We start from the raw sequence: 23,189 nt of genomic DNA, 5'->3' as shown, positions 1-23,189 counted from the left end.
TTGTTTATTCCTTGTTCTGGATTTTAGAGAGAGGCTTTGGAACATGTGACATTTATGCTTCCCATTGCTGAGAATTCCGCTCTGTTGTTCCTGGTACTGGATGCCATGGTATTCTGCAGCTGTTGCTTAATAATAGCATTCTACTATTGCATTCCTCTTTCATGTACTGATCAGCCTAAGATTTGAGAACCTGGCTTGTGTAATTTGGTCTGAGGCAGCTACTTGTGTTACTACTAGTTTACTGAAGAGCTCTAATTTGACTGAGAACAGGTTATACCACAAAATGGAAATTATAAAATGATTTCCAGGAGAATCTTTAATAAGGCTTTATATCCTATATATGCTATTTATTTATTTATTTATACATATATATTTAATTATTTTATACAAATCTAGCCACTTTTATGTGTGGTAAGACCCTGAAGCAGGGTTATCCCATAACAGCAACTCCGATTAAGAAAGAATCAGAAGCAAGTATGACTTCAATTTTAAGAATGTTTACAAATAATTTAAATTTTTGTTAAGGCATCATTTCCACCTGGTTACTTATAAAATGGACACATCCACATTACTGGTCAATACTGAGGCCACCAAACAGGCACATAACACTGATGAAAATAACTCATTCTTGCCGTTCAAGAAGTGACTTTGATCCTGTAAATAGTTCCTTATTTTCTCTAATTCTTCTATTGAATACTCACACTGCACCATCTTGCAGCTGGAGGCCATGATCTGTGCCCTCCACTTTAGCTGTAACTCACTCCACAGCCCCAAACTTAACTCACAAAGGCTACCGAGTTCTCCAGTAGGAGGCATTTGCTCCCAGGGTCCTCTTCTCTTGGCACCAATAAGCCAATAATAGTATGCTCGGTGGAGCTCAATGTCATTTGTAGACAGCTGCGATTGAGGAATACTGGGGTTGGTAAAAGAATCTGTGTTACGGCAGGAAATGCAGTTGGATCAACTATATTTAAGAACCAATGACAGCAACACGAGAGGAAGCTAGCGTTTGCACGGGAAGCAGCACGTACAATCACACTGCAACTAGCAGGACAGGTCCAGAGCCTTCAGCTGTGTGCCCTACCTCAGGTTTCTGAGAATAGACTGAGTTAAGAACAAACTCATTTATGCAGTGTTGAGGATTTTCTTTGTAGGAAACGAGTGAAATCTTCCCAAATAGGATTCCAAATGAAGGGTCTTATTTTTGCCAAGTTATCTATATTGGGATATGTGGAGAGAAATTTCCTTCGTTATTGTTTTGATATAGTCGGCATTTTTATCCTTTTGCACTACGGCCTGATTTCCCAATGCCAAGGTTCCTGGCCTGTAGCAGCACGAAGAATTAAAACTCTGGAACTCAGCCTCATTTATCTTGCTTTTACCCCATTCCCTTCTTATTTCAAGGACTCCAGCTTTAAGACAGGTTTCTCCGGAGCCTCATTTCCCGTCACACCCCTCTAGGGCGAACTAACCACATGGTGCAGGTAATCTCCCAGTATCAGTAATTCAGATCCTTGATAGCAGCCTAGAATAAACAGCGGTAGATTTTACTTAAATGCCTAAATCGTTAATAAAAGTAATCTTTTAGAGTCTGTCTTTGAGGTAAGTGATCTGTCGTAGTTCTGTGGGATACGTGCCTCTTTAAATTCTTACCTTAATGTCCCTAATCCTCACCCGCTGAGGTATGAAGTTTACTCTTTCTAAGGGGACTGTTTTTACAACAGGGCGCCCTCCGGCGATTCTGGAGTCTCAAGCATTCGGACTAGGATTTGAGAGTGTTGGGGAGAGAGCAAGATTTGACATCATAGAAATGACATTCTAGTTACGGAGAAAAGAATAAAAAGCGCCAACCACTTTAGAATGTACCCCTAATTTGATTTGCGGGACATACAGCAAGTTCTAACAAACCAGATTCTTAGATTCAAGCGCGTAGTCGAAAAGCCAGGAGACTGAAAAAAAGGTCAACACCCGGGACGAGCCGGGGCTACCCGAAAGTCTCCGCAAGGGCGCTTTCCCGGACGCCTCGGATTGGGCCAGAAATGCCGCATCCCAGTCACGTGCTCTCGCCCCGCCCTCCCCGCCGCCAGCTTTGCAACAACCACAGCGCGCCCGCAGCTTCCAATCGGCGAGCTGCGCGTGCGCAGCGTGAGGGTGAAGTCGCGCCAGGTGCTCGCGCGCCAACGATCGGCGGAAAGAGCCCCTCTTCCTCCTCCTGAGGTAGCCCGCTGACAGGGACTGAACGTCTCCTGTCAGGTCCTTAGGGCCTTCCTTTTCTTCATTCACTCCTACGTTTTACAGCCCTCGCTTAACGGTTTACAGAGCTCCCCCCCCCCCAATTTTCAAATATTGAATGATTCTCAGTCCCAGATTCACGAGTATCATCCAGTTTAACAGCTATAAATTGGTATTATGTACGTTTTCAAGATTTCTGAGGTGGAAATGCGGTTGGAGCTCAGACCCCTTTGCTTGTCCCTCTCGTTTGTGCCGTTCTGGTTCAGGTTTGCACTTGGGGGACCTTTGCTTGGTGAACTTTGCTTCTTGTCCCCAGGAGCTGGCCTCCTCAGCCCTTCCTATTCCCATTTTCTCTCAGTGTCAGAATTGGTGGATTGATCTGAGCCTTAATAGTTCAGTCAAGTCGGTACCTCAGGACGAAACAGTTCTGGAAAATTACTAGAGTCAACCGACTAACCAGAGGTAAATCATAGAGAAAATGACACGCAGCCCCCGTGTAAAATGATAAAGAGCTTTGACGTATGTAGGATTTTTAAATTCTCTCTTCTAGAAGGAAAGAATGGTTCTATTGGGGAAGTTTTGTAAAGGTCAGCTTGCAGGCTTAGGACTTCTAGTTAGGGCAACTGAATTGTAGTTTGTTAGAAGTGCCTCAAACAATTGAAGAAAAACTGTCATCAGATTATACTTCTTATTGGAATCACTAAGTCACCTTTCAGAGACTGTTTGCTTCAGTTTGTCTTGTATGCCAGAAAGGTTTCTTTGGAGCTATGGAAGGTAAAGGCAATTGAATTCTTGTGTACACAATTTTAAAAAAATTAAAGGAAGGGTTTAATGTCCGAAAGAATTAGCAGCTATAAGTATTTAATTTCAGTAAAACCAATAGTTTCTCAGGCATTTTCTTCTTCTTTGTTAGTATGTATTTTTATTGAAGTATAGTCAGTTTACAATGCTGAGTCAATTTCTGGTGTACAGCACAATGCTTCAGTCATACATGAATATACATACATTTGTTTTCATATTCTCTTTCACTATAGGTCACTACAAGATATTGAGTATAGTTCCCTGTACTATACAGTATGAACTTGTTTATCTTGAGATTTCAATACTGTCCCATGGTAACAGTGTCAATTTCAGTCAGTGACACGGCTTTTTGGACCCTCAGTTCTCTCACCCTAAGACCACATTTCCAGACTGTCGCCCTCTGTTTATCAGCTCTAAGGCATTTTGTTTTACAAAACAGCCACAAAATATGGTAAAACAAAGTCTGTCTACTTCATTTAAAATAAAAGATGAAAACATGCCTGGGGTTTTAGAGTTTCTACTGGGTAACACCATTTCTCAGAAAAAGGTTTCCCTTGTCAGAAGTAAATATTTAGGAGAAGTTAAAAAATATTTTTTCTCCTTATGTTGAGGGATTGTGTGTGTTTTCAGCATTGTTTTGATGCTGCCACAGTACTCAAAAATGATTATTAGCAGAGAAGGTTGATAGTGAATTTGTTTTTGACAACCAGTAGGACTTTGAGAAGCTACTTGCTGAGAGAAAGGGGTTATTGCCATCTGGTCTATGTTTTGAGGCCAAAGCATTACACTGATCCCATAATAAACCTCCTTTTCTTTTTGTGTCATCTATTTTCCCTTCCATCATTATTTTATATCAGCCTTCAGGTTGCTGTTGGAGTTCAGGGACAAATAAGAGGTCAAATTATGTAGGCCGTTGCATAATGATGAAATATCAATTCTGTGGTCTGTCTCTAAGGCTCTGTCCTTGATAATAAAGTATAGTGTGCTGTGATGGTTATGAAGCTTTCACTCCATATTAGATACTATTCTTTTTAGTTCACATGACTGTATATAACTTTCTTTCAGGTTTTTATGTATTCGATCTTTATAAGCCATTTGCAGTTAACAGATGAAGAAGTGAGGAGGTTATGTACAAATCCTTTTCAAGGCAAAGAGGCCTGTAGCTGTGATCAAAGGCATAAAAAGTAGAAGAATGTTCATTTAATAAACTTTTTAATACCTTTGTTTAAGACACCTGAGTGCTAGGAAAACAAAGATTAATAATACACAACCCTGTCTCTTGAAGGACACAGTTCAAGAAGAAATGATGAGAGGTAGAGAAATAGTGGAGCTGACAGCTTGTGCCCAGGAAGCTCAGAGGATGCCAGAACCTTGATTGGCTCACTTCAGTGAAGGTCTCATCTTCACTGGGTTTGTTTTTGTCAGTGCAAAGTTGATCAGTTTGTGAGGGACAGATTTGTGACAGGAAAGCTCACAAGAGACTGATGTCTAAACCAGAGTGTCAATTTACTGCTTTATAGGGAGATTATATAGTTACATGGACTGCAGTATTCTTGTTCCGTGTTCTAGATCAGTGCTCTCCAACAGAAATACAATATTAACCACAAATGTGAGCCACAGAAGTAATTTAAAATTTTCTTTTCAACTATATTAAAAAATAAAAAGAAACAGGTAAAATTAATAACATATTTAATCCAATATATCCAAAATGTTATAATTTCATCAGGTAATCAATATAAAATTATTACTGAGGTATTTTACTTTTTTTTTTTCATACAGAGTCCTCAAAATCTGGAGTGGATTTTGTACTTGCAGCACATATCAGTTTGGATTAGCCACATTTCAAGTACTCACGTGGCTATGTGAAGATCTAGGAAATGCCTTTCCTATAAGTTACCTGGGAGGCCAAGTTAATCAGAAGACTCTCTGGTGAGCATGGTATCAGAACAGGGGGTGCTGGATGGTCTTGAGGGATATTTTATTGGCCTGGCAAGCTTGATGAACCTACCCTCGTCCAGCAGAGTATACCTTTTTGGTGGTTTTAGTATTTGTTGCATTTAGCATGTCTTGCATCAGCAGTAATAGACTGGTATCATCCAATTCTTCTCTTGAGTCTTTGTAAACCACTTTTTCTATTAACATACTTTATTTAAACAGGCTTAAAAATTTTTTTAACCTCTTTTATATTTTTCATGTTTGAAGACAGACTAGTCAGTCTTTGATTGGTATGTTCTTAATCTCTTCACCTAAGCAGTTATTTTCGTTCATGAGGTTAATACTTTCTACATCTAGCTAATTTCATCCATGATGTGTTTTAAAAAATATATATATATATTTATTATAAATGTATTTTAAGAATATAAATTATAACCATATTACCAACTATTTGGACAATAGAGAAAAACAAAATTTGCCACAATAATTGCTTAATACAGTGCATGCTTTTTAGTTGGACTCATAGACTGTAAATTTATATTCAGTTTTTTTTTCTCATGTAATAATACATTAAAAAGCACTTTCCCACATTAGTAGAATTTCAAATGAAATGAATATCAAAACAAATGGAATTTCAAATGAAGTAGAATTTTAATCTGTGGATATGGCATAATTTATCAACTGCTTTTTGTATATTTCTCTCTTTTTTTCTATAAATAACACACTAGTGAAGAGCTTGACACTGTGATTACATCCGCATATTTTAGGATAGTTCTTTAGAATAAATTCCCAGAAGTGAAATTTCTAGAGAAAAGAATATTAATATTTTTATGACTCTCATTTGCCAAATTGTTTTCCAAAAGGATTTTTAACAAGCCTGTCATTGATGATAAGAGTAACAGTTTTACTTCACCTGTCCTTGTAATGGTTATTATTCTCCTTAAAACATTTACTTAATAGGCTTATCCATTCATTTATTCATTAAATATTTATTGAGCACTTATTGTGTTCCAGGCAATGGTCTAAGTGCTGATGACAGCAATGAATAAAACAGACAAAAATTTCTGCCCTCATGGATCCTCCTGGGTGAAACAACCAACTAGATAAATAAATAAAATATATGTGCCAAAGGGAAATATGAAGTGTCATTGGGGTGAGCATCTTAAGAGTGGCTAGTAAAGGTCTCACTGAGTAAGTGACAACATTTAAAAAAATATTTTAAATTTAAATCACAAACCCACAGAAAACTTGAAAGTATGGTAGCAAAACATTTTTTTCCTGAACAATTTGAGAATCAGTTACTTACCCATATAATTTCCCACCTTCCCAAATATTTTAGGGTGCCTTTCCTATAAACAAAGGAAATTGTACATAATCTTCTACATAATCAAATTGTAACCATCAAAATAAGGGTTGATACATTAATAGTGTCTTACCCTCATACTCCAGTCAAATTTTGTTAGGTGTCTCAATAATGCCCTTCACAGCAGAAAGATCCAGTTCTGCATCAATAGTTGTTGCATTTAGTTATCTTGTCTCTTTAGTCTCCTTCAGTTTGAAACAGTTTCACACTGTTTCTTTATCTTTTATGACCTTAATACTTTGAAAATTCCAGGCCACTTATTTTGTAGAATACCCCTTAATGTAGGTTTGTCTGCTGTTTCCTTATGATTAGACTTAAGCTTATGCATTTTTGGCAGGAATATCACAGAAGTCATGCAGTATTCTTGCTGCAGCTTATCAGATGACATATAATTTCTGTTTGGCCTATTACTGACCATATTTACTTTGATCACTTGATTTAGATGGTATCTTCCAAGCTTCTCCAGTTTAAAGTTAGCCTTTTTCTGTTTATTTTGTAGAGAGGTACTTGATCACATTTCTTATCAAACTTCCAGTTTATTTGTTTATGTCCATATGAGTTCATAATTTGCTATGTCAATGAGTTAGAATCATTTTGGTGTTCAAATTGTTCTCACATTTTCCCATTGGAACACTTTCAAACTAAGCTTCTGTGTCTTTTTGACATGCCCCCATCATTCTTTGAACACCTCCTTCTTTTCTGGCATACCAAGATGTTCCAGGCTTATCTTGTACTTTCCTGTCCAACCCCGGAATTAGGCAATTCTCCAAGGAGCCCTTGAGAATGCTATTTTGAAGCCATGCTCTATGCACTAGGCATGCTCATTACTATTGGCATGTTGCTCCTTGACACTCTCAGTGGACATAGAATATTTATGTATGTGTGTGTACACATTTACATATACATATATACAAACAATATAAGTGTGTATTTATTTATACTACAACTATATTGAAAACTGTGTATTTACTCCAATTTCAATCCAACCTCAGTTCACTCTAGTTTTATGCCTTTCTATCTTTGTATGTCTATACTCTATAACGGTGAGAAATTAGCCGTCTTTATCCTCAGTGTATTTACTTATTTGATCAAACCCTCTGTAATTAATCTCTTCCTCTGCTGCCACCCCTTCCCCTGCCTCGATGCCCTTTTGACCGAATTTGGGCTCCACCACTCGATGTCAACAAATCTTCACCCTCTCAGTCTGATACCCTGTGCCAGGCCACCCCTCTGCATGGGTGCCCTCCTTGTCTTGCTTGGATCTGACATACACTATGGGCCAGTAGGAAAGGAAGGAAAAGGGTGGAGGAAAAGTAAAGACAAATTTTTAGTAAAGACCCAAAGGAAATTAGAGAGCTAGCTATTTGATGTCTTGGTAAGAGCATTCCAGACAAGGAATAGCAGGTGCAAAGGCTCTGTAGTAAGAATATGGCTGGTGTGGTGGAGGGACATCAAAGCCATGTGGCTAGAACAAAGCAAGAGGGTTAGCAATGTTAGATGAAGTCATGGAGATAAGGGGTGGGGTAGGATAAGAAGGGGATAGATCATGTAGGGCTTACTGTAAGGTCTTTGGATTTTACTCTGAATGAGAATGGGCAACTATTGGAGAGTTGAGCAAAGGAGTGAGAGCATTTGCCTTAGTTTTTAACAGGTTCACTCTGGCTACTCTCCTGAGAACAGAGGAAGAGGGGCAAGGACAGAAGTCAGGATACCATTTAGGAGGTTATTGCAATAATCCAGGTGAAAAAAGATGGTGGCTTGGATCCTGTGGTGGTGAGGGAAGTGAATTGAATTCTGGGTGTATTGTGGAGGTGGAACTGACAGGAATTGCTGACTATGAGGTGTGGCATATGAGAGGAGGAGTCAGGATAGTACTAAGATTTTTGGCCTGAGCAACAGGAAGAATTCAGTTGCCATCAACTGAGAAGGAGAAGGGTGCAGGAACTGGTTTGGGGGAGAGAGTATCAGCTGTACAGAATGAGATATATTTTCATTAAGTTTGAGTCAGTTGTTAAAAATCCAAGTGGAGGTGGCCAGTAGGCAGCTGGATATTCCAGTCTGAGTTGGAGATCTAAAATTTGGGAGTCATTGATACATAGACGCTATTTAAAGCCATGAGACTGGATGAGGTCATTAGGGAATGAGTCTAAGTACTACTGAATTCCTAGAGCACTTCAACATACAGAAGTTGGGGAAATGGAGCCAAACAGGCTAAGAAGGAGCTATCAAAAAGGAAGAAAAGTAGGTTAAAATGGTACCTTGTTGCTTTCATTTGCATTTCTTTGATTACTGGTTGCATGTTCCTTTGTAGATTGCTTATAACCTTTATTGATTGAGCTTTCATGATTTGATTTAAAACACCAATTCTATTAATTTCTTTATGTAATAGGGATGTTAACCCTTTGTCATACTAGATGAACATATTTCTTCTGTTCTTTGTCCTTCTTTTATTATGTGAACATTTAAAATATTTATGTCAAATTAGTGAATTGATCAGTGTTTTTATTTGTGATTTATCTTATTATGAAGCCTGGAAATTTGTCTCATCCTCCAGAGATTTGAAGATGACTTAATTCCACTTTATTCTAGCTTTTTATTGTCTTGATTTATTTTTACTGACTTGCTGACCTTCTAGAATTAGTTTTGGTGCAGAATGTGAGGTTAAGTGTTTAAACCCATTTCCTCAAGAAAAGGACTCAGCTAATCAATAGCAAGTATTATTTGGTTCAAGCAGGAATTAATAAATGGAAGAGTCAGCAGGATCCAAGGGGCCATATGCCCACCATCTAGGAGAGTGTTATTCTCACTCTAGTGTACCAGGTATGTTGTGGTCAAACATGGGAGTGGCCTGAGGATGGAGCTGAATTGGGTGTCAAATAGCCGGAGCTTGGGTGCCAGCTCTTTAGAGAGCTGCTGGAAACACTAGCTGTTCAGTACTCGGAGACTCTGGGGGAAGGTGAGATCAGGCACCTCCAGATACCAGCCAGCTCATTGTCAGGTAACTGTGGGAAAGCCCCCTAGTTCATTCTTTGGACAATCTTTTTTGTCTCTCCATACTCCCAAGCTGTTAGTTTTCCCAGCACCATTTATTATTGAATAATCTGTCTCTTAGCCAATTATTTTTGATATCTCCTTTTTAGCAAATATTAAATTCTTATATATTATATTTTATGTCTAATTATTTAAAAATATTAATATCATTAACATCAGGATATTAACTTCATGAAGTCAAATTTTAAATGTATATTAATTTGACATGTGAAACACATATTATCATTTTTTTGTTGCTGGGTGGAGGTAATTAGGTTATTTATTTATTTAAGTGAGGTACTGGGGATTGAACCCAGGACCTTGTGCATGCTAGGCATGCATTTTACCACTGAGCTATACCCTCCCCCCACATATTATCATTTAATACAGGAATAGGTTAGTATTAAGAGAAATCATAGTTATATGTATTTGTTTTCTTATTCCTGAGGAGTCTTAACTTCTGTTTCTAATATCAATAGAATTTTCCCTCTCTAGGTTGGGTGCTATGGCTCTTTGCAATAAAGAATTTTCAAGTAAAGATAATGCTTAAAATAATGATTTTCTGTTTAATTAAAGCAGATATTTGTAAGTAGGTTTATTTTCACTTCACTTTTGAATACATTTAAATTTGTTATACTCTTAAAGGTGAGGCATTTGTTTATTATTCCTTTATAATTATAAGTTGCTGTTAACATTGTGGTTCATCTTTTTAAAATTACCTAAAAGATGCCCTCTCAGTCTGAAAATAAAATTACCCATTGGAAAAAAAAACTAGTAAGATTAATAGTGAATACTAAAAATGAGTCTTGCCTATATAGACTTCAAATCTTAAATAAAAAGACAAGCATGTAAATATTACAATATTTTGAAAGAGTAACTATTCACAACTGAGAAATGCTTATCTCAGAAATTTGAGGATGGTTCAATAAAAAGAAATCTAATCTTAAAACACTGAATATGAAAAATATAAGATCTTTTCAGATGCTGAAAATGTACCTGATAAGAAGTAAGCATTCTATTTTAAGTAGTTGTTAAGAATGGAATAGAAGGATACCACAATACGATAAAAATCTTTTTCAAAATAACGATATTATTCTTAATGCCCCGCCCCCAATTAAGGATGTTTCCATTAAAATGAGGAGCAAAATTAAGGATGCCTGCTATTGCCTGTTCAAACAAATGAAGACCAACTAAATGAGAAAAGCAAAGGCTGTTTATTCTGAGCTTGCTATAGCAAGGGAATCAGCCACCATCACTTGAGTTTTGTCAGTAACTCAGTGTCAGGTACAGGAATGGGGAAGCTTCATGTGTGCTTTAATTGGAGGCAGCTGGCATGGAGAAGCTTGTAGGCAGACTAACTAGAAGTGGGGCTTCCTATGTGACTGGTTAGAGGGTGCATACTTGGCTTTGTATTGTTGGTCCCACATTGGAAGTAGGGACCAAAATTAGGGAAGCTGTCAGTTATTAATCAAGTCCTGGCCATTTCAAACCAGTTGTTACAGAAGTTATTGTTTAGCTGCTTGGATTGTCACTGTAGATAGCAACCTGGCTTCCTGCAAGTCTGACATAGCAGGCTGGCTTCCTGGGTTGTTTATTGTAGATAAGGGATTGGTTTCCTGGGCAGGTGGCTGCAGCTTGTGGGTCAAGGTTCTATTTTCTATATGGTCTGGCCATTGTGTATTTAGTCTCTCAGTCACGGTAATTTTAAATTGTTTTGAAAGTTCTGACTAATGCAGTAAGATAGCACACAAGTAAGTGGTTTAAATCCTAGCGGAAAAATGGATGATGGAATTTTTATGTCAAACTAAACATTTGAATTAATGAAGTAGTTCAGGAAAAAATCACTCTACTATTCTGGCAACAATTAGGTAGAAAATGTAATGGAAAAGATCTCATTCACTATATCAACAAATAACATTAATAGACATGCTTTTAATGAAGAATGTGTTTGATTTATATAATCCAAACTATCAAATTATTACCAGAGAGAAAAAATATTGGAAGCACCCTTTAACAGAAACACCTTTAATTTTTCACAACTGAATGGAGAGGCATGTTAAGTTTTGGATGGAAATATAAACATTTTAATGACTTCAGGCCATCTTAAATCAACTTAAAAAATCAATACAATTCCCATTTAAATTCCCTATGGAATATTTTTAGGAGGGAACTGAAAATTTTTCCAAAGTTGGTATAAAAGAATAAACAAAAAGAGCAAGACAAAGTTATTCATTCAGTAAGTACTTATTGATTTCTATGTTCCAAACCCTAGGGATACATCAATGAATAAGATATTAAAATTTTGAACTAATCAGATGTAAGTAAAATTTGTTGTGTTCTTTTCTTTTAAATTGTTATTATTAACAAATGTAATTTTGTGAAGAAGATGTAGACCTGATATTAAAAAGTTAGTGATAAAAATTTTTTAAGAAATCAAGTAAAAGTAAAGTATGTTACATTTTTTTCTTACTAAATTCCTATTATTAGCATATATTGCTTTTTAAAAGCAGGTACACTAAAATAATACTTAAAAATCCTCATTAGAGTAACAAAAGTTAAAAAAAAATCCTCATTACTGAAATCAATTTAGGATTATTTCTAAGAATTTATTCTAAGGAAATAATCTGTAAAGCAGATAGTCAGTGCACAAAGTTATTCGTTGCAGGGTTAATTATATAAAGGAAAAACTGGAAGCAGCCTAAATGTCCAATAGCAGGGTAATAGTAAATATCCTTTACTTGTAAGTAGGATAGTGTGGTGTTTTGAAACAATTCAAATGAAAAAGGTAAACACTGGAGTTGAAAGGAACATTGGTAATCACAGCCTTTTCAGTTTACTAGAGAGCCTAGAGAAGTTAAGTGACTTGCCCAAGGATGCACAGGAAGGAAGTATTCATTGTGGTCACCAGCACAGGCTCTGGAGTAAACTGACTCTTTACCATTTACTGGCATTATGAATTTAGGACTCATATGATCCCTGAGACTTAATTTCCTCATCTGTACAATGGAGATGATAATAATAAGGCTTTGTGAGAGTTAAATGTACTGTTGCATATCAAGTCCTTAATAAATATTAGTTATTAATATGCATGTAATATAATAATGTTATTTGGAGTCTTTGTCTCCAGTTCCTGGAAGATTCAAAAACTTGGAATTTTCTGAGTGATAAGAGTGTCTTTTGTTATTCATTACAAGCCCCTTTCTACTATACCTGAATTTATGCAAATGAAGTGACTTGATGGGCCCTTAGCTAGTTTCAAGTGAGGGGCTGGCCACACCAGAAGAACCAAGCATGTGATTAGAGGGTTGGAACTTTCAGCCCCACTCCTCCACTTCCCACCACTGGCATCCTGGAAGGGAGAGGGACTGGAAACTGGACTCAATCACATGGCCAGTGATTTAATCAACCATGCCTATGCAGTGAAACCCCAATAAATATTCTGGATTTGAGGCTCAGTAGAGCTTCCTGGTTCATAAACACATTAATCTGTCAGGATGGTGATGCACCAGATTCCATAAGGAGAAGGCATGGAAACTCTGTGTCCCCTCTTCCCCTCCCCCAACCCAGACCTTGCCCTATATGTCTCTTCCATTTAGCTATTCCTGAATTGTGTTTTTTATATAAAATTGTAATTGTAACTATAGTGCTTTCAGTGAATTTTGTGAGTTCTAGCAAACTGTCAAACTTGAGCATTGTGAGAAGCCTGAATTTGTCGTCAGCAGGGCAGATGTGTGCATGGCTTGGGGACGCCTGACACTTGTGGCTGGTGTCTGAAGTGGGGGCAGTCTTGTGAAGGACTTTGCCCTTAACTTGTGGATTCTGCACTAACTCTTGGTAGATAGTGTCAGAGTTAAATTGTAGAACACCCAGTTGGTGTCAGAGAATTAGAATACAATACAACTAATATCACAGTGATAATAATTGTACCACTATTCTCCTATTCTTCAAATTCAGTGTTACTTCATCTCTTATCTCCTATAACCAGTCTCTAGTATGTCCCATTCTTTATAAACCTTATTAGACCATTTTATTTGAGGTATCACAAACACCCTCTATTCCTAACATAGCTCTCTGACTGCCTATTCATTTTTCTTTTTTTTCCCATGATGAGTTTTACACAATAATGACAAATTAATTTTCCCAAATGGATAATTTCATTAGTAATACTCTTAAAAATATTCTGTGGCACCCCCATTTCTCGTTCATCAAGGTCTTCTGCAACCCAACTACTCTTTCCTGTTATTTTCATTCCTTCCCAAGGTGTAGTTTACTTTCTAGCCACATTAAACTCATTACTATATGTTGCAGGTTGAATTGTGTCTCCCCAAAAAAACATGTTCAAGTCCTAATAACCTCCAGTACCTGTGAATGTGACCTTATTTGGAAAGAGTCTTTGTAGGTGTAATCAAGTTAAGATGAGGTCATACTGGATTAGGGTGGGCCCTAATCCAATATGACTGCTATTCTTATAAGAATAGGAGAAAAGACACAGACACACATGGAGGATGGCCATGTGAAGAGAGAGACACACAGGAGAATATGATGATGGAGGCATAGATTGGACTGATGTGTCTATAAGCCAAGGAACACCAAGGATTTCAGGTAACTATCAGAAGCTAGGAAGAGGCAAGGAAAATTCTCCTTTAAAGCCTTTAGAGAGAGCATGGCACTGATGACACTTTGCTTTTTTCCTTTTAGCTTTCAGAACTATGAGAGAATAGATTTCTGTTATGTTAAGCCCCCCAGTTTGTGGTACTTCATTACAGCAACCCTTGGAAACTAATATGCCATCTCTCTCTGGTTTTGCTCACACTTTCCCCTTTGCCTGGGATGTCCCCCATCTCTGCTCACTAAGATCCTATCCATCTTCCGGGTGGTTTCTTTTATGGATCCCTCTGGATACAGTCTTTCTCTTACATATCCTTGGGGTGCTTATCTAGAGCTTGCTCATGATTCAGCTCTTACTCAGCCTCTTATCATTATTTTTCCTGTCCCACCAAAGGGGAACCTCCTGGAGGGCAGGAATTGTCTTTGCTCTTCCATCCTTTGCAGTAGTGCCTTGTTTATAATGCTTGTTTAGATTTTTACAATCCCCTTAGTTGTTATCAGTTGCCTCCTTACAGAAGTGCAAGAAGGGAGAATTTTCAAGTACAGGGTAGAAATGGCTAGAGTTTACTTTTCTTAAAATATTTTTCTTTAAACTCACAATGTACCTTTTGTCCATAGAGTTCTCTAAAGGCATTTTATGATATCAAGGAAGGAGAGAAAATAAATTGTATAAAGCATTTCATAAGGGAAATACAGTAAAGTCTCCAAATTACTATACATATGTAATCCATATATTGCCAATTCGGATTAAACTGCTTAGTACAAAGGACACCTTGATGCCCAACTGATGCCAGTTGAAAATAAAGAAAATTTTCTGTAACAAATTAATTTACTCTGCGGACAGTATTTTAAAAGTCAATATACTGAATGACAATTGGTTGAAGCTAAGAAGAAATGAACTCGTGTTCTAGTTGAATGGCCAGATGATCCTGAAACCTGACAGGAGGAGAGGAAGCAAGAGAATTTCTGAAGCTTATCTTCTTAAACTACAAAGAAAAGATGAGAAAATAGTCTATGTGCAGGGTTTTCTTTATAAAGTTTCAAGGGTCAAAATCATAAGCAATAATGAACATTATGTTTGGAATTTTATCTTTCCCAAATTTGTCAGTGGGTTGGCAAAGGAAGGAGAGTTGTTTTCTTCTGGGAGTATATGCCATTGTTTTAGTTATTTGAAGGTACTGTAATCCTTAAAGATGGTAATTAAAATTCCTTTAAGTGTGTCTGAATAATACTTCTACATAAGAAGGAAGAGTGTATGGGTACTTGCCATCAAAAGGACTACTGGGAGTCGCTGTGTTAGAAGGAGGCACCGCAGGCACTGTGCAGCAAGCTTTCACAGCGGCAGCTTTCACCATTAAAATGCTGGTGAAATGAGATGAGAATAATCGTCAGTCAGTTCTCTCCGTCTACATTAAGAGGATAGGCCTATTTTTCACAATTTATCAAGCTCAGCTCTTTCCTCCAATGACTTAACTTGTTTTTAACAACTGCTACAAAGGTCAGCTTTCTGTTACAGGGTCACATAAAAGTAACATTGTTAACGTTGCCATTTTTGTCTTTTGAAGTCAGATTCTATTTTCTGACTCAGATTTCAACTTGTTTAACAGCCAGTATATTTGGGCTACTGGACTTTTTAATCTCTTGAGATTTGATAGGTAACTATTGCCCCGTATTCTGCCCACCACAGTTCCTTTAAATCAGAACTTAAGAAAATATTTTCCTTCACTGAGAAGCTTCAAGTGCTGTGCAATTAGCAATGAATACATAAACTAATTTCTAGAATAATTATTTTTTTAAAAAAGTTTCTGGATGCTTTAAAATAATTGCATATTATAGAATAGCTGGGACTTTTTATATAACTGAAAAAATTATAACTCTTAAAATAACATAACTCTTAAATAATACCTTAAAATGACTCTTAAATAATATCACTGGGTGATACGTATTCCTCCTCTCTCCCTGATCAGAGTGATATCTTTCCAGATTTTGTGTTTTCCTTTAGCATTTTACTTTGATCCAAGTCATGTAACTTTTCTTTGTTATAGTTTTAAATGTACATTCTAAATCATTTGGTTGTCCTTTAAAAGATCAAAGCCTAAAACCTATTTGTGCTTGGCTTTATTATATGATTAGAAGACTTTCTAATTGAATTTAATTAGAGAGGATAGAATGAAACCAATATAAAGTCAGCAAAGCAACAGCCTCTAAGAAGAGATTGGGAGTGATCACAAACTGCTCTGTGGAGCTAACATAGATTTCCACTTCAAGGGTCTGCTAATAAGAGCTTACAATTGTAGAGCTATAGTACTTTTAATTTCACTAAGCAATAAATAAAATATTAGATCTGAATGTGTTAATAAAAAGTGATTTATTTTTAATCATATAAGTGAATTAAAATTATTGATTCTTATTTCTTATTTATTTCATCAGTAAAATCAATTAAGTCAGTGAGAAATTTGATGAGGGGAGGAAATTTCACTCAATGCCAGTCCAAACTACTTTTTATTTTTAAATATCTAGTCCTCAGTCATTTCTAGGCTTTAAAATTCATAGAATCAGGATTTATAAGCATAAAGCACTTACATGAAGAAAAACCATTTATAGCAGATCTGAATAAACCTTCCTAATGTAACTTTATAAAATCCAGATTTGAAACTTCTTTTGATATTTTGTAAGAATTTTCATATTGTGTTTACAAGCAATAAGGATTCTCTGTTGCCAGCATTGTTCATGTTGACCCTCTAAGTTTTTTTAGAACACAGTACAGACACTCATACCTCCCCCTACCCTTTCCCTATAGTATTCCCTACATTCAGCTAGAAGTGCAAGCTTTGTTTTCTAAGCGCTTTGAAAGGAAGTGAATAGATCTAAGAAGTAAAGCTGGAACAGAAAGACAAAGGTGTAAAGAATTTCCCACCAGTCAAGACTTTGTGGGTGGGGAGAAAAGCTGAAAATCTAATTCTCTGTTTTTTTTTTTTCCATGCAGAAATGAAATTATCTTTTATTTCACTCGAATTAGTCTAGAGAAGACTTTTTTTGCTTATAATTTTCAGTACTAATATGAATGTGTTGGACCACTTTTGGCTAATTCAGTGGTTCTCACCCAGGGGTGATTTTGCTCCCCAAGGGACATTTAGCAACATCTGGAGACATTTTTGTTTGTCACAACTGGGGCAGGGTGGGGAGGTGAGGGGTGCAACTGCATCTAGTGGGTAGAGAGGCCAGGGATGCTGTTAAAAATCTAACAGTGCAGAGGTTAGCCCCCCACTCACAGCAAAGACTTACTGGCCCCAAACGTCAGTAGTATGAAGTTGAAAAATCTTTGGTCAAGAGGATGTTACTAACTTTCTTTGGTATGATGTCAGTGTTTAAAGATTTTATTATAAAAGTGTAAGCACTAGAGGGCAGTACCTGCCCAGCGGTTGTGACTGACATTACTTTACTTTGGGGGTCTTTGAAGGAAAAAAAGAGCTCGTGATTTAGGTAACTTGAAGAAAAGTGACTTTAGGAGGCCCTTAAGGAATTATTTAAGTAATTCTAGATCAAAAGGCAGTTTTAATGATAACTGTTGCTGAAATCAGTAAAAGCAGAGCAAGCGTTTTTTTTTTTTTTTTCTCTTCTTTTTATAAATGATGCCTTGAGAACTTTTGCCAGAGAAAGGGGAAAATTCACACTAGGTTTTCACACACAGAAACACTAACGTCATTGCCACCTACACTTCTGTTTATTCTGTTGAAGCAGGTGATGGAAAGTGGCTATTCCTAGGGCATGTGGATCATTGTAATGCTGTGGAAGCTGTGTATGGAAAAGGGGGACTAAGAGCAGACAGGCAAAGCCGATTGAACCCGTTAGACAAGGCAGAGAGAGTCTGACACAGCTCTTTGATTCTCTGAAACAGATAAATAATAACCATCTACTTGCCTGAAAACATTTAATTAGCTAACTATGCAAGAATGCAGTAAAATTTTCTGTTTTCTCCTAAGTATCAGTCCAGTTTTAAAAAATGAAACATTTTCTCTTTTCAGAGTGAGACATCCAGGCTCAAGACTAAGTTTTTGAGTATTTTAGTAAAAATTGAACATCTCTTTCCCAAACAGTACAAACCATTTGCTAAACTCACATTATACCTACACGTTCCTTTTTATTTATTATTAAACATTAAAGATATACAACACGGTGTAAAGAATGGACATTTATGAACCAATCTAACTGAAACCCTCTGCATACCCTTTCTTCAATTGTAACCCTCTCTTCCTGCTTTCTGCCCTGCTATCATGCCCAGGTGCCCAGGTAAGTGACTTTAATGTTTAACATTCTCATCTATTTCTTCATACTTTAATTACATATGTTAAATATGCACAGTAATATATAATTTTTGCATATTTAAAAACTTTTTATAGATGGCATGTAAGTATTCTATAATTTGTGTTTTGCCTTCAAAATTATGTTTGTAAGAGTCATCCATGTTGATACAAGTATCTCTAGGTATACCAATATTTATTCATCATCTTCCTACTATAGATATTTAGGTTGTTTCCCATTATTTACTAATCCAAATAATGATGTTATGTATGTTCTCATATGACAGCTGCTTTTGTGCATGTGTAACTGTTCTCTGGGGCAGGAGTCAGCAAACTATGTCCTGGCCCATAAGGCTTTCCCACCTATGTTTGTATATCCAGGAGCTAAGAATGGTTTTTGCATTATTGAATGATTTTTTAAAAATTAAAAAAAAGACTATTATTTTATGACATGTTTTTGAAAATTACATGAAAATTCATATTTCAGTGTCCATAAATAAAATTCTATTGGAACAGCCATACTCATTTTTTAATATGTTACCTATGGCTATTTTCAGGCCCAGTGAGTAGTTACAACAGAGATTAGATTGTTTGCAAAGACTGAAATATTTACTATCTGACCCTTCATAGAAAAAGTTTGCTGATTTCTGCTCTAGTGTATACATGTAAGAATGGAATTGCTCGGTTGCACATATTCATTTTTTGCTGTCTTATCAATTAAATCTAAGTTAAAAATGCAAAATCCTATAATCTGTTGCATCAGACTGTATGTTTTCTAAAACTCTGAAACAAATATGGAAACAATCTGAGTCTTAATGCTTTCGTTTGGTTTAAGTAATGAGCTTAGACACATTTTTGTGGTAGCTTCTTTCCCCCTAGCTCCGGGTGGGTACTAATTGGTATAGTGGTACAGAATACTAATTAGGTTTATCATTCTTTTGAGAAGGTGCTGGGAATGGAAAAAGACTAGGAAAATAATGAGCTGGTATAATTTTTGAGCTTACTTTTAACGTCTTTTGTAAATATTCAAGAATATGTGATCTAAAAAAACCAAGTAGTTCAGATTGACTTTATGGTCACTAGCTTTCCTGCCCTCTACTAGAATGTAAACTCCATGAAGACAGCAATTTTTTTTTCTATTTTTGTTTATACTTGTAAAAATGCCTAGCACATAGTAGATGTTCAAGGAATAATTAGTAGTTGAATAAATGGATATATATAAAGAACACAATCCATATGATGGAAAGCTTGATATTCATTGGACTCTGGATATTTATAATAGTTAATATTTTTATTAATATAATATACTTGTAATATTTATAATTTAATATTAAGCAACACTGTGTTTGGAATTATGCAAGATATTTCCTGTTTCGTCTAGGTATTTTACATGGAAAGGCATAGTTTGTAACTTTGCTCTCTTTGGTAAATAAAAATGGTAATGAAAATAGCTGACTGTACTGAGTAAGCGCTAGGCCTGGTTCTAAGTGCATTACATGTGTACACTCGTTTAATCCATGTAACAGCTCCAGAAGATACATATGATTATTATCATCTCCATTTTTACCAATGAGGGAACTAAACACAGAGAGTTTAAGTAATCACCTAAGGTTTTAAAGCTAGTACATGGCGGAGCAGAGATTTGAACCCAAAGTTTGGAAATTCTATTGTTTAAACCTGGAAGGAGGGATGTTTGAAGTCCTGTAGTCCTTTAAGGCAAGCTATGTAAAAGGAATATAACATGAACCACTTTTTAAATTTAAAGTTTTCTAGTAGCCACATTAACAATGTTTTAAAAATTGGTGAAATTAATTTTAATAATATATTTTATTTAACCTAATGATCAAAATTTTATCATTTGAAAATGTAATCAATATAAAATTGTTAACAAGATATCTTACTTTTTTTTCCCACAGGGGAAAGCATGAACACAGTCCCCTACTACCACAAATCATGCACTAGAGTTTCCCGCATTTGGGGAAATCGCAGGGGTCAGCACATCCGGAGTGCAATGGATAAGCCTCGCCCTGGGAAAACCATGGTATCTCCCCTGCCAGGTAAGTATTTTTACATTATTTTTTTGTACCAGGTCTTTAAAATGTGGTATGTATTTTACAATTACAGCATATTTGAATTTGCAGGAGGTGCATTTTAAGTGCTCAGTAGCCATATGGCGATAGTAACTACTGTAAGGAAACAGCGTAGCTGTAAGTTGTAGAAAAGGGAATCTACATCTTGAAAGCACATAAATTGTCCAAAGTCATGCAATTCGTTGGGTGACTCACAGGTTTAGAGAAAATTTTTATGATTTTGGAGGTGGTGGGGGTGGAGCCACATCAGGGATGATGGCGAATGAGAGTTTCTAAAACTCTGAGAGACAGACTGGGAACGGTGCAGACATTAGAAATACAGAAGTAATATGTAGTCCTCTAGAACTACTAAGTTGGTATCAAATGGATTGATTTTCATGGCCAAGAAGTTATTTTTCACAATCTGAACTGAGGTTCATTTAGTCATCTGGTATTTATTTGTCGCTTGAGATGGCGAGAGTAGTAATATATGTAGTAACTACATGTCAATTACAGTAACTGGTCTCAATTATATTTGATTATTTCGCTAGCTGCACTCTAGTTACTAGCTCTTTACCAATCAGAGAAACAAATAGTCATCATCAAGAAGTTCTGATTATATGTAGAATCACTGGGGAGTGGGGAGGTATGTTCACTACATAAAAGCCGTATGATCTTGGCTCTCATTAAGCTTGATATCTAGTGGGAAAGTAATGTTAGTATAAAGATTTAGTGTAAACTTTAAACTATAGCCCTAAAGTGCTAAACTCCCAAAGTACTAAGTTCATAGTTCTGGAAATGCAGAAGGAGAGAGAGAGAGAGTTCATCATGGATTCTGAGTTAAAATGAAATATCTTGTTCTTTCAAAAGCAACTTCATATTCATCCTAACAGTCACACTGCCATTATTTACACATTATACAGACAGTAAGTTTTAAAGTTAAGTTTAATCTGTTTTGTCCCATTATGAAAATGACCCTTTGAAAATTTAGAAAATATGAAAAAAAGAAGAAAAACATTAATCCACAATCCTAAAGACAACTATTTCTGTATATTTCCTTCCAAGTCTTTTAGGTACATTAAAAATACTTGTGATCATGAAATAGAATTGTTTATTTTGTTTTTTCTTAAAATTATGTCATAAGCATTTAAAAATATTCATATGTATCATTTAAAATACCTACATGACAATAGTGAGATGTGTCATAATTTGTTCAGCCATGCCCCATGGTTAGACGTTTATTCCATTTTTCCACATTTGATGCTTCAGCGACCATCTTTGTAAACTCTTTTTCACATTCAGGATTACTTTCCTTAGGTCCAGTTCCTACTAGAAGTGGAGCTGCCAAGCTAAAGAATATACCATTTTTAAGGTTCTTGATGTATTTTGACACATTGCTTACTAGAAGGGTTGTCCCCATTTGAGTTCCCATCAGAGTGTGAGAGGCCCATTTCATGTCGGTTAACAGCACTGAAGTAGTCTCATTTGTTTTTTATTTGCTAAATTGGGGGACAAAAATGTTATTTTATTGTTTTCATATCAATTCTTTGATGACCACTATTAAGTATGAACAATTCCTCATATTGTTATTTATTTATATTATTATTTACTTTGTCATTTTCTCAGGTTTTTCTTATCAGTTTGTTTTGAGTTCTTGATGTGTTTTAAGTCATTAGTTTTTTTTAATGAACAGTATCAATAGTTCTTTTAAAATAATATTCCTTTAAACACCAATTTTCAACATGTAGGGTTTTTGGGTTTTTAAAAAGATATTTAAGGAAAACATTTAAAAAGAATATTTCAGTTCTTTTTAGGTACTCTTTTGAACTGCATTCTTATGCTGTCAATGGGTGTGGGTTCAAATGGTGTAAACTATTTATACTAAGCAATTATTTTAAGGAAAATAAAATTACAAAGATACATTTTCTGTAAAATGTACATAGAGTATACCAAAGTGTGGTAAAAAGTGTTTTTGGAAAAAAAATGCTTTTGGGAATATTTACTACTTTGAATTATCTGTACCAACTATTTTCCTACAGTAGTGCCAATAGAGTAGACTGTAGGTGGAAAGATTTTTTAAGAGTTTATTTTTTAAGGTAACATTCACATATGAAAAGATTTTTACCTTCAAATTTTGGAAAACCATTTTGCTTGAATTAGAGAGGGTGGATAGGCTGTGTCATTTCTTCTGTACCCCAAAGCCTGAAGTGTGCCTTGTTGTTGATTCCTAGTGCTTAGGACTCACTTTTTTTTTTTCTTTTAAATTAGTGCTGGTTTCTATGGGCTGCAAACTTTCCCCAATAGCTGAAGCAGAGATTTCTGGGCATTTAAAATTTTCTTCTTTCTTCACAGTTTTAAAAGAGCCTCTTGCCTCCTCTGTTTGTCATTACATGTACTGAAGTACAGAATAGAAAATGCAAAACAAAACAGCTGTACAGGAGGTTTTTCTTTTTAAAGAAGTTGATAGACAAATGGCACAGGGTCCACTGTTCTCACCAGCTGAGAGCTTTAGCTTCCAGAAAGCACTACTTTAGGGGAACAAGCGAAGTAGTGTGGAGGGCCTGAAAGGCTTCATTGACAGAACAGCCGGGAGGCTCTTGTACTGTATTGTCTGGTATGCAGTGCTCTTTGGAAACCAGTTCTTGCGATCTCTACACCCCCAACATCTCCAAAAGCTTAAAAAATTACGTTTTTTTTTTTTTTTTTTTTGCTATTATACTTTGTTTCCTAAGTGAAAAAGAGTTTGTTTTTGTTTTTCTTTTGCCTTTGGGTGTTAGTCAATGATTTGAATGATCTCTTAGCTTGGTTAGTGGGAATACTGGGGGTCTGGGCAGTAGGTCCAAGGCAGTG

General features: G+C 36.1%; 1 long non-coding RNA gene and 1 pseudogene across 1 annotated transcript; one reads left to right on the top strand and one right to left on the bottom strand.

The window, feature by feature from the left end:
* Positions 1-2,082: 2,082 nt before the first annotated feature.
* Positions 2,083-21,937, top strand: LOC123617866 (uncharacterized). The gene is made up of 3 exons (XR_006726143.2): positions 2,083-2,217; positions 4,813-4,962; positions 20,187-21,937. It is a non-coding gene; the product is annotated as an uncharacterized LOC123617866 (long non-coding RNA).
* On the bottom strand, positions 20,184-20,335 carry LOC123617882 (U1 spliceosomal RNA; annotated as a pseudogene).
* Positions 21,938-23,189: the final 1,252 nt, after the last annotated feature.

This window comes from Camelus bactrianus, chromosome 21, assembly GCF_048773025.1.
Source record: "Camelus bactrianus isolate YW-2024 breed Bactrian camel chromosome 21, ASM4877302v1, whole genome shotgun sequence".
NCBI classification, from domain to species: domain Eukaryota; kingdom Metazoa; phylum Chordata; class Mammalia; order Artiodactyla; family Camelidae; genus Camelus; species Camelus bactrianus.
This window is presented reverse-complemented; position numbering and strand designations above follow the sequence as displayed.